Source organism: Pygocentrus nattereri, chromosome 28 (genome assembly GCF_015220715.1).
Source record: "Pygocentrus nattereri isolate fPygNat1 chromosome 28, fPygNat1.pri, whole genome shotgun sequence".
In the NCBI taxonomy this organism is placed as follows: Eukaryota; Metazoa; Chordata; class Actinopteri; order Characiformes; family Serrasalmidae; genus Pygocentrus; species Pygocentrus nattereri.
In genome coordinates, this window is record NC_051238.1 from 27,055,749 (window position 1) to 27,073,121 (window position 17,373).

Consider the following 17,373-nt stretch of genomic DNA (forward strand, 5'->3'; position numbering starts at 1 on the left):
CAAAAGCACTAATTTATGAAGCAAGCATTAAAACTATTCAAAAGTCAAAGTCAAAACTTAGACACTGAGTGAGAAAATGCAAGCATTTGAAAATTGGAGTATTCAAATTAATGAAAGCACAAATCTGAAAATGTCAAGTAGGTGAAACAACATCAGCTAAAAAAGAAATGAAGAGAAAATCCAAATTTGATTGTTAATAAAAGTATAAAAATTTTAAGCAAACAGATTAAAATAGGAACTCTTACGTGTTTGTTCAAGATATAACCATGCAAAACTTTATTAACCAGAAACAAGTAATTTGAATTTTCCTTTATTACAGAAAAATTTGTTGCTGAACATCAATAGGTTAAGACTACTGCCATTGAAGGCTCGTTTGTCTCTTTTTTGAACCAAGACAGAAAACGATCCCAATTTAAGTAACTTTTTAAATATTTTTAGGGCCCTTAGATATTATTACTGTTTCAAATACATCAGCTAAACCCCCATATGAATGAAAACACTATGAACAGCTAAACGTCTCACCCGTGGCGCAGATGAAAAAGCAGACAGTGGCCATCATGCTGGAAGTCTAACAGATACCCGCAGAGATACTTCTAGCAGAGCGTCTGAAAGCTATTGTAAAAACCTTAGTGACCGAGCGCAGCTCCACTGAAGCATCACTCTCTATCAGAGAAACAATGAGTAATGTAGACATAAATAAGGAAGAAGAACCTTCAGATCAGAGTCATACAGTCCAGCAGATGGCAGCAGAGCCTGTGTGTGATAATTTAGGCATACACTTTGCTTGATACTGATAAAACACACATTTCCTTTACATCTTATCAACATTCGCATTAGAAGGAGCGGCCTTTGAGCTTCAGATATGCAGTATCTTGGCCAACTGTATTTGTTTTAAAAGGAAAGTTAGGTCAATTTTCAGAATGTATTCCTGTTTATCTATAGATAAAGGCATGGAAGACAGGTTTACTGCTCTGTTTGAAGCTCACATGGCCCCTAATTCATAAAGTGAAATCTCCATTTTCAAGTGAACAAGGCACTTTTTCACACCCTGTATTAATCTTAAAGAGCTAGTGATGATATTAAGCATGACACTATTAATAATAGTGTGGATGCTTAAGCTTGTGTCCAGCACAACTGTTGATTTTCCTGACCAAACACACCTAATTACACGGATCTGTTAATTGCCAGGTTTAAGGGGTGTGTGAGTAGAGATACTATCATACAGTCATGCACCCCTGAACTAGGGCCTTTCAGAGAGATGGTGAGATGCCAGGCTAGGAGAAGATAGGAGCAGCTACGCTATCAAACATCAAGTTGGTTTAGTACCAGGCTATTGTTTTTCATAATGCTATTGTGCTTAATCCAAGCAGCAGCAAGACTGACTTTCCCTTGCGCCCAAGCTCACATACCACCTATCACAATTCAAAGCACCAATTCAATGCAATTCAAACAAAACACATATTTTAACTGATTATTTTATGCTTCAGGAAAATCTGAAATTCACAATCCACCTTTTTTGAAACAGCCTACCAATATTACCTGCTCAATTATGGTTCAGTACAGCATGGGGTCAAAACTCAACACATTTGAACTCCTCCCCCCGAGTGGCAACCAACGCCTCTCTTAAAAGTGAATGGCTGAGACATGCAGAAAAAAAACGCTGCTTAAAGCTCCGCTCTTAAGTGGCACTTTATCTGTGAATGAAAATTATGGAGCAGAATGCAGTCAGTTTTCTCTGCTATGTGCATGGTGAGAGAGCTGATTTGAGAACCACAGTTATACCTGCTAATGTTTATGAGCTGTGGTTTACGATAGTGTTTGAAGAAGTGTAGTAATGTATTTCATGCATGCAAAATTTATCATTTAATGTAAATCTTCATCTAAAGGGAGCTTCAACGTTTTATCTGGAAAAAAGTGTGGCAGTATCTCTCCTATTACTGCAGTGGTACCTTTAACGGCACTTTGGGGACCATACCATATTCATTTGTAATTATATCCATACAGGCTTTTTGCCTTTATCGAACATTAGGTTTTGAAAAGGCACAAATACATAATTTTATCCTGGGGAAAAAAATAATAAAGGCACACAAATGGACCTTAAGATCACGGTTGTAGATCTAAGGGTACATTTACATTATCGGTGCCTTGATGAACAACAATGAACATGTAAAGTACATTTTTTCTGACAGTTTTTGACTACAAATCTACTTAATCTGGACAAAATTGAGAGTCGTGGAGGGGTAATATCTTATATTGTGCTTAAACTGGCTTCAATACTCATACTGACTTTATGAAATTATTACATCTCTATGTTTGCATTTAAAAATTCACTATGGTACACTGAATTGATAGATTATGTGATACACCTGTCTAGTAATGCATTTCAGCCCAACATGAAAAGGCATGGATTGTACAGACTGCTGGATGCATCATGCAGGGATCATGTGGAAATGATTGTATTGTGGGTGCAACTTTGCCACCGTTGCATCAAGTCAGCTGTGAAATTTCTTCCCCCCTAGGTTCACTAATCAACTCTGAGTGGTATTATTAAAAATTGGAAATGTTTAGAAACCACAGCAAACCAACTACGTGAAGTTATGGGGCCGAGGTCACTGAGTGCTGAAGCACGTAGTGCATAAAAGTCACTAACACTCTGCTGACTCACGAAATGGTTTCCCTGGCCGATCAGCTACACACAAGCCTAAGATCAAAACGCATAGTACCAAGGGTCGGTGGAGGAGTGGTGTAAAGCACACCAACACTGAACTCTGGAGCAGTGGAAACATATTCTGTGGTACTGACGAATCTTGCTTCTCTATCTGACAGTCTGATTGATGAGTCTGGGTTTGGCAAATGCCAGGAGAACATTACTTGCCTGACTGCGTTGTGCCAACTGTAAAGCTTGGTAGAGGAGAGATAATGCTGTGGGGTTGTTTTTCAGGGATTGTCCTACACACCATAGTTCCAGTGAAGGGTAATGTTAATTCTTCAGCATACAAAGACTTTGTTATGCAATTGTATGCTTCCAATTTTAGGGCAGAGTCTGGGGAAGGCCCTTTTCTGTTTCAGCATGACAGAGATCCAGTGCACAAATCAAGGTCCATAAAGGCATGAGTTTGGTCTGAAAGTACTTGACTGGGTTTCACAGATCCGTGACCTCAACCCCATCGAACACCTTCGGGTTAGAGCTAGAACAGAGATTGTGAGCCAGGCCCTCTTGTCCAACCTCAGACAAACTGCAAAATGTTGTAGAAAGTGTCCTGTAAGAGTGGAAACTGTTATTACTATAAAGGGGGGGCAACTCTATATTAATGCCTATGGATTTCTAAAGGGATGTCATTAAAGGTCCTGAAGATGTCCCAATACTTTTGCTAAATATAGTGTATGTATGTTGTAAACCTAAAATGTATATGATGTGCTGTAAACCTGACATCTATCATTTTTACCAACTTGTTATCTAACTTATTGGTGCTTGTCTGAATAATGAATGGTAGGGTCTAACATATTGTTGCTAGTGTAAATAAATAATGAGGGCAGTAATACTGACACCTGAAGACAAATTAAACCAGTGGCCATTAAGTCAGTCTGCAACATTTTTTTATGATCCTGATTAAATAATAAGTCAAGTTGTCAAAAGTAACCTGATTAGAAGTATCAAAAGTACCAGGTTAAAAATCTATTGAGCTGCCTGGAGAACTGCAGTAGAACGTTCAGCATCTGTCATCATGGACTAAAGTTTATTAGGTACAACACAGCTTTAGATCATTTTGGCCTAAACTAAAACCTTAAGCTCCAAGGTGAAATGTGCCAATCAGAAAACAGTCCTGATGCTGCCACCAATGGAACAATGTGTTCATTCATGGAAAAAGACAGGAATTTAAGCTAAAACATCACTGAGTATAAAATAAATTCCTTACCTCACAAAGACGATTGTAAATAAAAGTATTATCATTTGAAAAAGAACAACCTAATTGAAATATAACATCATTATATTTAACTGATGTAATGTTCAGGGGGTGGAACTGCCATTACCTCTGCTGTATTTTTTTTGTGATCAGATGTTTTTGTTTTTAAGATAATGCTTCAATGTAATACCAAATACAATAGGCAACAAAAGAAATAGCAACAAAATGCAGCACATTCCCCAGCTACATGGCACCCAGTAACCCACCACTGATCAAGGAAGAAAATAACAGTGAAAAAATAAATGAATTAATAATCTCTTTGACATATCTGGTAATACAAACAAACCAGTACTATATGACAAATATAAAAATAGTTGTAAAATATAATAATGCTGCTTGGGGAATAAACATCTTTCACAAAAAGTTGCCAATTTTCTTTCAACTTTCTAATGAGTTCAAGGTTCTCCCATTAGCTCCATGGATCTGTGCAGTTGAAAGTTCCATATTAATAATATCCACAAAGGTGAGGATCCTTTGCCACCAGCACTGAGGATGTGGAGATTGCATCTCTGCTGGATTTTGGTGATTACTCTTTTTGCTACAGACATGAGAAATCTCAAATATTTCCTAAAAAATTAATAACTGGTTAGTTACATAGCCACCTCCTCTGTATATTGCTAATTCTGCTCTGTTTTTGCTGGTTATTCATTTTATAGAGGGGAAAAAATCTCAGAAATATCTCCTGAATATCCTGAAAAATGAATAGCTTGTACATGCAGCACAGCGCCATAGAGCATGGCATTTTCACCTGTACGGGGTTTAGCTGATGGGGGAATGGAATTCCTGTGGCCAATCAACGAAGGAGGACAGACACCTCAAGAAGGGTTAGAGGAGGAAGACTTTAAATACAAGTTCAGTGATTCGACCACAAAAGTTCACAAAAGTGAACCAGTACTTGAAACACAGCCGAAGTACAAATTTTTCGCACCATTGAAAATTTGTTTCAGCATATCTGCTGTTTACTTTTGCCTCCCTCGGGAGGTGTCACAGGCAAGTCCACCCGGGAGGAGACCCCGGGGAAGTCCCAGGACATGCTGGCATGACTATATTGCCCAGCTGGCCTGGGAGCGCCTTGGAATCCCCCCGGGGAGCTAGTGGAAGTGGCTGGGGAAAGGGAGGTCTGAGCCTCATTGCTTAGGATGCTGCCTCCGAACCCCGGAGAAGTGGAAGATAATGGATGGATGGTTGGATGGATGGACTTGGGCTCATAAACATCATCTTTATGTTTTCTGAAAATGTATATTTTATAGGAAATTACACAGAAACCTATTACACCAAAACATTATCTTTTTCAGTATTTAGTATGTCCATTTCATTTTCTCTGTGACAGCTTCTTGACAGCTCCTCATCCTTTTAGATTTAGTTGTCTTCTCACAGTGACAGGATGGACAGAAACACATGTAGATTTTTTCAGATCTTTGGTCTTTTAAAGCTTCAATAAAAGAGCAATTTTATTTGAGCAGAAAAATGACATGTATAGTCACGGCAGGTCCAAGGGTCCTGCCGGCATAGGCCAAATCAAGCCACCCCGGGATTTGCAAGCCTTCTCCAAGGTGCTGAAGAGCCTGGCAGAGTGCTTTAGGACTAATGATGTATATAGCGAGGTACAAGTGGCTAAGACGAGGACCCTCCCTTATTCTGCTCAGCTGGGACCTGTTAATGAGAGCCCAGCTGCACCTTGTTGATGAGCTCTGACTGCCCTTCAACAACAGAGCTTGAGGACAGGAAGAAGCGGCAGGTTGGGCTAACGGTTACTGTTCTTACCCTTTTTCTGTTTTGTCTCCCTACAGACACTTAGACATCGCTGGACTGCACGAGTGTCACCGTCCTGAGCCCTGGGTTTCCCCCTCGGCGATAAAAATTCTTTTTTTTCCTCTCTTTTCTTTTTTTGCTTGTTTATATAAACATCTCACTGCTAGGCATGGTAAGTCTGAAACTAGTCTCATTCTTTCATATGTGGGCCCAAGAGTCTCACCGACTCACAATAATAATACATTCTGTAAAAAAATATTAGTCTGGTCTAGATCTGGTCTCTGTCTTGGTCTTTTTCACTCCAGGTCTTGGTCTTGTCTCGTTTACTAACAGTCTTGATCTTGACTTGGACTCTATGTATCCTAGGCTCAGCCTTGTCTCTGACTCTGTCTCTATCCATCTTGATTACAATGCTAGCTTTCAGTGCTGTTTATCTTACGGGGGTAGTTTTCGTGGTCTACCATGAAAATCCCATTCTTATTACATACTAAAGCTTATTTAGTTAGTTATTATTCAGTAACTTCAACACAAACTGGTTGAGCTCTTCTCAGGTTATAGAAGTGTGTAATTAAACGTTGGGTCTGTTGGTGTGTTCTGGCCACATAAGATTTTAAAGAACATAAGCTTGACTCTATGTTTCTAACAACGTCTTATTTGGAAGAATGAATTTGTTTTATATCTATTATATATTTTTATATTACATGATTATTATTTTATATTAATGTTAAATTATTTATAAATATTTATAATCTTATATCTGTGTGAAAATGTGATGTATTGGCCAGTGGTTCCCAACCTGGTGCTCATTTTTCCTTCATCCCCTTGTCTGTCGCAGGCTGGGGGTGGAGAAAAATGACCCTGGGGAATTGGGTTGGGACCCTGTTGGGAATTGGGTTGGGAACCAGCCTGTGCTGATTGTTAGATCACTTTACTAGCTGACAGGCAATGTTAATTGGCCTATAATATGTTTAACTGCTTTTATAATTGGTATTCAGTTAACTGCATTTTGCTACATTCCTGAGTTTTGTTGCGATTGAGAATGCATGACCAAAGATGAATCTTAGTGAAGACTGAGTGATTTTTTTTCCTTGTCCATTAGAGAAGACCGTCCTTTTCTGAATATACCTGTATTGCTAATGCTACTGCTATTGACTGCAATATCTGCTATGCAGAAAGTACCATTGATGGCAATGGTGAAATCTCGAACTGTACCACGAGCCCTTCGAGCTTCGAGTACAGCTCGGCTTGACCCGCCATCCTTCAAGGTGCACGGAAGACGAGCGCCGAGAATGTTCTCTGTACTGGCGCCCAGGTGGTGGAATGAACTCCCACTGGCTGTCCGAACAGCAGAGTCTCTTGCTGTCTTCAAACGCAGACTGAAGACTCATCTCTTTACACAGCACTTAAATGAGCATTGAATTATAAGCTGCACTTATTTTATTTATTGTATTGTATCTTATTGTTATTGTATTGCATTGAATGGCTCAGAGTTCTGCGCTCAACTCTGGTTCTTTTTCTCTTGGTGTCTGCAGTGACATATTTGTTTCTAGCAGTATCTGAGCTCAGGACCGTCTTTTTCTCTAAGCTATGGATAACTAGCAAAGATACTTTCTCTAGATTGACAAAGCACTTCTTGTAAGTCGCTCTGGATAAGAGCGTCTGCTAAATGCTGTAAATGTAAATGTACCATATAGGCTGACCATAAGGCCAGTATAAAGACAGTTCATGTCCTGTGTTTTCAGTGTGCAAAGTTATTTGTTTTCTTGATACATAATATTTTAAGACAAAAAAGACAGGCCTTACTCATAAAGAAAAGATAAGCTATTTCCCTGTCTGTCATATGTTTGTTTCTGCATTAGGTTACCTGTATGCACTGATCAGGCATAACATTATGACCACCTCCTTCTTTTTATGCTCATTGTCCATTTTATCAGCTCCACTTACTATATAGGAGCACTTTGTAGTTCTACAGTTGCAGACTGTAGTCCATCTGTTTCTCTGCGTACTTTGTTAGACCCCTTTTACCCTGTTCTTCAGTGGTCAGGACCCCCATGGACCAGAGCAGGTACTATTTGGGTGATGGATCATTCTCAGTAATGCAGTAACACTGATGTGGTGGTGGTGTGTTGCGCTGGTCTGAGTGGATCAGACACAGCAGTGCTGCTGAAGTTTGTACACATGTCCCAGTAATGATGTGTAATTGATAAACTCCAGAATCTTCTCTGCTGATGTTTGTGATGGTTAAACATCCACTGGTTCTGTTCAGCTGCTGTAATAGTCTGTAATAGTCTCTCCTCTAATGATCAGGCTGTTCACTATCTTTATATCTGCATTCTCAGATCTATAGAACCACAGTATGTGAGCATCACTCTGAGCTCCAGTTAATCCAGTATGGATGGTTACAGTGTTTCCCTCCAGCTCCTGCAGTCTGACAACCTCTTCTCCAGCTGTGAGCACCAGACCTGAGACACAAGTGAGTCGGTCAAATTTATCACATAAAACCAAAGCCGTAGGCAGTGTTTGGAGTGGACTGAATTGCCTTCCTGCCTAATGATTCTTGCCTGCTTAAATGCTCCAGTGAAATGCTCTTAAAGGCAGCTACGTTGTTGTTGCTGAGTGCTGCTGCTTAGGATCTATGGTTGGGAACTCGTGTTGTGTTTAGCAGTCGTGGCTACAGACTGCATGTTGTACTGTGATGGAGCACCTTTATGGATCCCAGGTGCATGTGGTGCGTACTGTGGCTGTCAGAGACTTTTGTGCATTGTTGTTTTCTGCTGCTCTGGATCTGTGGTTGGGCAGCTGTATTGTGTGGGCCTAATTCACAGTGACAGTGAGAAGTTTGGCTGCTACAGGAGGTCCCCAACCAATAGAGCTAAGAATGTAACGTCTTTTCCTGTGTATAACTGAAAAAAAGGAATTTCTTAATGGTTTAATTTAGCCAAAATAGTAGTTCTCTCTTGCAGAGCCACATGTTCAGTAGGGAATAATCAAAGAGCCACATCAAGTCACCACAAGTGACACGTGAGTCCAAAGGAAGGCTGCCTCCATCATCAAAGACCCCACCCACCCTCAGCATGGACTGTTCAAACCTCTGCCCTCAGGCCGGAGGTATAGGAGTATGATGTGCAAGACCTCCAGACTAAAGAACTCGTTCTTCCCCACCGCAATCAGAGTTCTGAATCAGAAATAACTATTCACACTTCGGTCTGCCAGACTTGGGTACAGACGTGTGATGTGTATCCCACTGGTAAAGAACTCTTTCCTCAGGAATAACCTGCACCTACTGTCACTTTAACTGTAGCACATGTTTACAATTGCACTATTGCACTTTAGCACTCATTTCTGCTGCAGATAATCATGTTCCCGGCAAGGCACAGCACCATCCATCCATACCACTGTAATTTATACACTGCAACCTAACCTGTTGTAAATTTCAAAACCTCTATTAGTAGCCTATATTTAGTGCGTTATTTCTTGATTAATATATATGCTTGTATATATACACTCTTTTGTATTTTTAATGTTATATTTGGCATTCTTAGCGAGGAGCAAAGTAAGCTTTTCATCGTATATAAGGAAACCTGTTTCCTCTGTGCAAATGACAATAAACACTTTGAACTTTGAACTTTGAACATCTCCACCCATTTAGGAAATCTGCTGATTTATATTCCCACAATGTACAGTGCAACCCTGTAATGGAGCCAATACAAAGTGACACATTCAATCTCTTCTGTGCTAACTAGTGTAGCCACTAGTATGCACAAAGTTTACTCTTAGCTTTTTTTTAACACCTGCTGCTATAAAAGCATAACATGCTTGACCCCAGCTTGCCTATACTACTGCATCTGATCTTGGCAATTAAGGAGTTCTGAAGGAGTTAATTAGCTGGACAAGGTGTGACTAATCTGGTTGGAATTTGACTCTGCAGGAAGGTAGATCTTCAGGACCAGGTATGGTGACCACTGCCATAAAGCCGTGCATCTACATCAAATGTGTGCTCCTGTACTTCAAATCAAATCAAATCAAATTTATTTGTATAGCGCTTTTTACAACGGATGTTGTCACAAAGCAGCTTTACAGGATTTCAGAAAAGACAAAGTTTCCACAGGACTGAAAGAATGTACAGAATGTACAGAAACCCCCCAGTGGGCAAGCCAGGGGCAACAGTGGCACCAGCGTCTCAGTTTACTATAATTCCCTGTGTCCATGGACCCCTGGATCTGCTGCCTTTATCTAGGGGGGGAACATTACCTACCAAAAGCTAAACTGAACAAGTGTGTTTTCAGCCTAGTCTTAAAGATTGAGACTGTGTCTGAGTCCCGAACAGTTTCTGGAAGATCATTCCAGAGTTTGGGGGCTTTATAAGAAAAAGCTCTTCCCCCAGCTGAAACCTTCTGAATTCTAGGAACTATTAATAAGCCAGCGCTCTGGGATCTGAGTGGTCGTGATGGCTCATAATGAGAAATAAGGTCTTGCAGGTATTCAGGGGCAAGACCATGTAGGGCTTTATAAGTCAGTAAAATGATTTTATAATCAATACGGAATTTAATAGGCAGCCAATGAAGTGATGATAGCACTGGACTAATATGCTCAAATTTTCTAGTTTTAGTGAGGACCCTAGCTGCTGCGTTTTGGACTAGTTGGAGTTTGTTTAAATTCCTGCTCGTACATCCTGACAGTAGCGCGTTACAGTAGTCTAGCCTGGAAGTAATAAAGGCGTGTACTAGTGTTTCTGCATCACGCAGGGACAGGGCATTTCTGATCTTGGCGATGTTGCGAAGATGTAGAAAAGCTGTCCTAGTGATGCCGCCTATGTGTTGATCGAATGATAAATCTGAATCTATTATAACGCCGAGATTTTTTGCTGCTAGTCCAGGTGCGGCTGGAAAGTCGGCGAGATTTAAGATTAAATCTGGTGATTTACTTCTTGCTAATTTTGGACCCAGAAGGAGAACCTCTGTTTTGTTACTGTTTAATAGGAGGAAGTTGCGTGACATCCAGCCTTTCACGTCTTTTACACAGTCCTCCATATTCTTTAACCTGTGTTGGTCATCAGGCTTGGCTGATATGTACAGTTGAGTATCGTCTGCATAACAATGAAAGTTTACGCCATGGTTACTTATAACTGTGCCTAACGGTAACATGTATAGTGTAAATAGTAATGGTCCTAATATAGACCCCTGCGGAATTCCAAATCTCACTTTTGAATAAGTGGAAGATAAATTGTTTACCCTAACGAACTGATAACGTTCTGATAGGTAAGATCTGAACCATGATAGGGCCGTCCCTGTGACTCCAACCATGTTTTCTAACCTTTCTAGGAGAATATTGTGGTCTATTGTATCAAAAGCCGCGCTAAGGTCAAGTAGCACTAAGAGAGATATGTAGCCTTGATCAGAGGCAAGAAGAAGATCATTAGTTATCTTATCTAGAGCGTCTCAGTGCTGTGGTGTGGCCTGAATCCAGACTGAAATTTTTCATATATATGGTTCTTGTGTAGATATGAACTAAGTTGTTGGGCCACAGCTTTTTCTAAGATCTTAGATATAAACGGTAAGTTAGAAACAGGCCTGTAATTGGACAAAACGGTGACATCAAGATTTGGTTTCTTGATCAGAGGTTTGATAACAGCAAGTTTAAAAGCTTTGGGTACATGGCCCAGACTAAGGGATGAGTTTACAATAGTTGAGATAGGGTTTATAATAACTGGCAGTACTTCTTTGAGTAATTACTTGTGATTACTTGTAATTACTTGCTGTACTTGTGCAGGATGATGATTATGTATTATTATCATGAACCCATGCACAGATACGCTGAAGAAAATGCAGAAAGATCAATTCCTAGATGGTTGCTAGGGTCTTTCCAGGCAGTTAATATGGTGTTTTAGCTGGTTGCTATGGTGTCCCAGCTGGTTCCTAAGGTGCTGGTAAGTGGTTGCTGTCTTATCCCAGGTGGTTATTATGGCATAGCAAGCGGTTGCTAGAGTATTGGTTCCAGTAGTCTGGCCCACATGGTTAATAGGGTTTTGCTAATAGACTTGTACCATCATGATATAAGTTAACACCTTCATTCCTTTGGGGACAATTCATCATTTAACTATGATTGTTTGAAAATCGTACATCCGATCCAAAAGCTGTCAGCAAGCACACCATTCCCAATGAGACTAAATATTTTGGAGTTGGAAAGGTATTGATATCTCGAAAACTGTGGGAGAATCTAGCAAACAAAATTCGTTAGAAAAATAATAAATGTAGGATGCGGGGCATTTTAAAGAAGAAAGAAACTGAGCCAACTGTGAAAACACCGTATAGAGCACCGTTAAAGGAAAAAAGTGTCGCTGTGGACAGCAGCGGTCAAATGAAAAGTCACTTTGAACAGTATCTCCAGTGCAGCCTGAACGCAGTTAAAAGAGATAAAAAACCTGTTTGTTTTGAAGCACTCCACTAATGGTTTGTTTTCCTAACACACGTGACCAGTGATGTGCATAGTTTTCTTCAGCACAAAACCATGTGACTGCTTTAGAACCTGATCCAACAGAACTCACTTTCTGTAGTTGCTGGGTTGTTTGGTTCTCACAGCTTCTCAAACACTAGAGGGTGCTCCTGAGCTTGACCAAAATGACTGGGTTAAGATGGAGCAAAATCACAGTTTATAAACGCATATTTTAAATAGAAAAGAATACAATCATTTCCTGAACACTGAACAGCGTAAAACATTTTAACCCTGCTGTTTTACTTTTAAGAGCTTTTAAACTCGAGTTGTAGGAGTTTAAATGGTGCCTCACGTAGGTCCATAACGTCAGTGAGCACAAACAGCCAATGAGCTGCTCCGCTCACCAATCAGTCAGTCCTCAGTATCAGTAATGACGGTGTCCTGCTGCCTGAAACCTGTTTGCTGTAGAAAAAAGAAACATGCAGGTGAGTTTTCTTTGCTTCGTTAGTGAAATACATCCTTCTACTTTGTAGACTTATAGGAAGGTTCTGGGCGAGTGATCAGAAACTATTTTTATATTATTTCACAGCCATTGAGCTCCATTCACCCCCATTCATTGACGACTCGCTCGCGAGCGCTCTCTGGCGTTTTGCAGTCACGTTTATGATGTAACAGGGAAACAGGAAGGGGCTCCTCGTAAACCCGGCTCTGGTGCTGATTTCTTCTCAGTGAATGCGGCTCCTATTGACTTGATTCGTGAAGGAGAAAATGAGGAGGAGTGAATCTGATGCAACACCTGCACCGGTTTTCATGATTTTCAGCCCAAACCGCTTAAATCTTGATTTAGATTTTATATATGAAGCTCACACCTTGGCTATTATAGAATATGTGGAGGAGTAGAGCAAAGGTTAATGTGAACCCTGCAGAAAAAAACACAATCATAGAAACCATTCAAAGAATCTGTTGGTTCCTGGTGGTGTCCAATAGTCACTAGTGGTATTTTATGTTTTCCTGATGGGCTGATATCACAGTGTAAAGGACTCTGATGGTTGAGCAGGTGACCTGGGAGATGCAGATGCATTTGATGGTTTCCTAATGGGATCTCAAAGTGTCCTTCAGGAAACTAGTGGTCTCCTAAATGTAACAATTAAGTCTATTCCCCTTAGAAAGCAAAGCATTCAGGTTTAAATCTTACTGATTCTAATGGTCTTTTTTCAGCAGGGAATGAGGTCATATGTGTGTTTGTCAGGAGATTTGCTATAAATACCAGCTATAAACTGCGTTGAGGCTCAAAGGTGATGTAACTTTTTGTAGAACCATCATGTTTATGTTAGTTACCTTCAGTGCTTTAGAAACAAGTGAGTTGCTTTTAAAATCACTAGAAAATAAAGAATGGGTCCTTTATTGTAAAATATCTCCCAAGACAGAGTGAATTTATAGCTGCTGTTCATGTTTTAAACCACCAGGTGTCGATAATGTGCACTGATTTTAAAACCTTACAGTAATTAACCCTTTTTAGATAGTCTTCACTGCTTTAGACAGCTTTGTTTTTGCCATCACTACTTCCACGTTCCCACATGATTATTTGGTTGGGAGGCGGAAAAACGTTCATGCACGCTGTTCTACTGTCTACAGAAGATTAGCCCCGCCTATTCATATAGAAGTGTTTTAGTCCAGACTGCAATCAATCAATCAATCAATCAATCAATCAATAAATAGGGACAATACAGGGAAGCCAGCGAGAACAAAGGTTATTTACATATCGCTGCTGTCAGAAACAAAACCTCGTATCTCCAAAATAATAAATTTACCGGAGGAGGATAAACATACTTTACTTTTAACGCAAGTCACTGGAATCAACCCCCCACCGCCCCACCCAAAGTCATTTTGGGCCGTTTCTTTTAGTCCGTTCATCATGAAATTTACACACATTGTAAACAGCAACAGGTATTTTCAAACTATATCCAAAACTGAAAAGCGACAAAAATGGAGATAGATTTTCTTTCAAGAGCAGGATGTGTCAATCTTAAAGCCACAGTATCAAATACAGCCTGTTTAATGATGGCAGAAGGAGAGCTTTTGGGAAAATGAATCACAGCGGGTTTTTTTGTTTGTTTGTTTGTTTTGTTTTGTTTTTTTGTGACATCACAAATGTTTTGTGAAAAGAGAAGCTCTCACACTACTATTTTACATAAACATGTAAATAAATTTACTTAGAAAAATCTTTTTAGGAATTTAATACTAAATAAAACTAATCTATAACTAAAAGAAAGGATAAAATAGATCAAAATAAAGAAAAAATTGTTTCAACATGTTATCGCGTTCACATACACACAACCTTACATGCAAAGGCTTAACTAAGGCACAAGTTTAAAGAAAATCTACAGGTTAAAACCAAGGAGTGAGTGAGTGAGTGAGTGAGTGAGTGAGTGAGTGAGTGCGTGAGTGAGTGAGTGAGTGAGTGAGTGAGTGCGTGCGTGCGTGCGTGAGTGAGTGAGTGCGTGAGTGAGTGAGTGAGTGAGTGAGTGAGTGAGTGAGTGAGTGAGTGAGTGCGTGAGTGAGTGAGTGAGTGAGTGAGTGAGTGAGTGAGTGAGTGAGTGCGTGAGTGAGTGAGTGCGTGAGAGAGTGAGTGAGTGAGTGAGTGAGTGAGTGAGTGAGTGCGTGAGTGAGTGAGTGCGTGAGAGAGTGAGTGAGTGAGTGAGTGAGTGAGTGCGTGAGTGCGTGAGTGAGTGAGTGAGTGAGTGAGTGCGTGAGTGAGTGAGTGCGTGAGAGAGTGAGTGAGTGAGTGAGTGAGTGAGTGAGTGCGTGAGTGAGTGAGTGCGTGAGTGAGTGAGTGAGTGAGTGAGTGAGTGTGAGAGATTGGAACACCTGAATTCAATGATGTGAATACTTTTGGCAATATAGTGTATAAGTGATATTAAAGTAAATACTGTCATGATCTCTGTGAGTGTTACTTAAAGCATATCAAAACTTTACACTACTGACTAAATAAAAAAAAAAACAGTGGATGACATTTATCAACACAGGCCATACAGGTTGTGTCAAATTAACATAAACTAAACTCAGAGTCGTTGGTGACTTTCGGTCAACAAAGATAGTGACCTATGGTGTCAGTAAGAGTCTCAGTCAGGCTGAAGGTCTTGAAGGTTCCCAAATGGCCACCTTTCATCCAGTTATAGGATGATGGAAATACTCAGTTCCAAGTACAACACACTGTAAAACATAATAACTGCACTGACTTAACGTTTTTTGGTTCATGTTAAAATTACTAATACAGATCTGGTAACACGTATAAGTTTTTGTTTTATCCTCAGTTACTGAGGTAAACATAGTTAAGATCAGTTCATTTGGAGAAGTCCTACAGACCAAGGAATCTTGGGCCCAAGAAGCTCCTCAGCATTCTAAGCGGTTTTGGTGGTGTCTGTTAATTAACTCTTATTTTTCTCATTTGTGAATGTAATACTCTTAGCAAAATGCTGTTTTAAGCAAAGTATCTGCTTACTGTGTATTTTACTGTAACAATGCCAATTTCCCCCAGTGGGATAATAAAAGTCTATCTTATCTTATTCAAATGGACTGATCTTGTACCATCATTAATAGTACACCTCCTGAAACCAGTTGCTGGAACCACATTTCTCATGACTAGCCTACAGTCCAGGCTTTATCCCACCAAACACCGATCCTCTCCACCTGATAAACGCACGGTTATATTCAGTTTGATGGACTCTTTATATTGCTTGAGAGAGGCTTACCAGGAGGCTTGTGGCAGCCTTTCAGTTTTCAAGATAAACCCCCTAAAAAAAGGATGCTGTGTGTCAGAGTTGGTGGCTTTGTGGGAAAAGCCTTGTCTCATGTCCAAGAGGTTGCCGGTTCAAAGCCAGGCTGGACTCTGCTTGTGGCCCTAGTGGGTGGAGGAGAGAATCAAGGGTGCACAGAAATGAGGTGGTGAGGAGGGAGACCAAAGTGGAGAAGAACAGCAGCGGTCTTCCTCCAAAAAGCCACTCAGAATGTGGGTGATAGGTTTTAAATATGCAGCTTCATATTTAAAACCTAAGTTTTTTCCCTTTCATGTGCCATAACCCCTTATTCTCTTCCTCCAGGAGGCCCGGGGGGGTGGCCCGGGTTATTTCCCCCCCTTCTCGGGTATCGCCCTCCGGCCTTCCTCCGCTGCCAGTGCACCTCCAGGCTCCATCCAGGACATCCTTGGAAGGTGACTTCAACTGACAACGGCAACTGTGACGTGGAGTTCCTGATCGGGATTTGAACCGATAACCCCCCCACCACGGGGCATGGCATCTACCAGCGAGCCACAGGATCTCACAAGGCTTTCTTATTTTTTTTCGACATTTATCTCTCAGATTTCCAACTTGCTGTGTGAAAAGCAGTAGCTTGAGCAAGATTTGAACCCACAACCTTTTGAGTGCAACTACATTGCTTTTCTTAGTGAGCCACCGTGGCTCAGGTCCAGCACCTTTTTTTTTGGACATTTGATTGATGATAATAAGGATGCCTGAACATGAGTTTAATAGTGAAGATATGTGCATAAGCTACTATGGCTTGTTTACAGTGATCTTTTTTGTTTGGATATTTGACTTTGAGATTCCCAAGCTTTCTACTGTTTCTACTGATGCTTCTAAGACTCTTAGACCAGGATCATTAGAGGAAGAGGAAGACTGACTGTTCAGACCTGAATAAACGGCAGTCTAAATAATACAGTCCTGAAAGCTTCCTGTTTTCTTCCTAATAATGCATGATTGTGCATTCAAACAATGGAAAGTGAAATGGGTGAAAAGGGCTTATGTCTCAATTTAATAATCGAATCTGCAAAGTGAAGATTTACACCTTTTTTAGTTTGCATGGTTGCAATGTTTGATGCTGATTTCTCAGTCAGTGCTCATTCTTGGGAACTTGATTTGTGAGTGTCTGTGGTGCACCTCAGATAATAAGTAATGCAATTCCTTCATTCTCATATTGACAAGTTTTCTTGAAATTCAGTGATGGCTTTTTTTTGGGTTTTCCACACCAGGATTTCCAGTGAGTCCATCTGGCCACCTATATGAAAAAAATCTGGGGTGCCACTGTCTGGAAGAAATCAGTACCCTTACTAATCTGGTAGTCGATGGCCATGTGTGATAACTACATGTTATTCCAGCCTCTTTCATTAGATGTTCTTTATTATTTGTAACAGACTGTAATGGTTCACAAACCTCTACCCACATACCCA

The 17,373-nt window shown here is 40.4% G+C and overlaps 1 long non-coding RNA gene across 1 annotated transcript; it reads left to right on the top strand.

Annotated features, from left to right (window-relative positions):
• The first annotated feature begins 7,798 nt into the window (after nucleotides 1-7,798).
• LOC119262657 lies at nucleotides 7,799-16,867 on the top strand. The gene is made up of 2 exons (XR_005129797.1): nucleotides 7,799-8,190; nucleotides 16,250-16,867. It is a non-coding gene; the product is annotated as an uncharacterized LOC119262657 (long non-coding RNA).
• The last annotated feature ends 506 nt before the right edge of the window (nucleotides 16,868-17,373 follow it).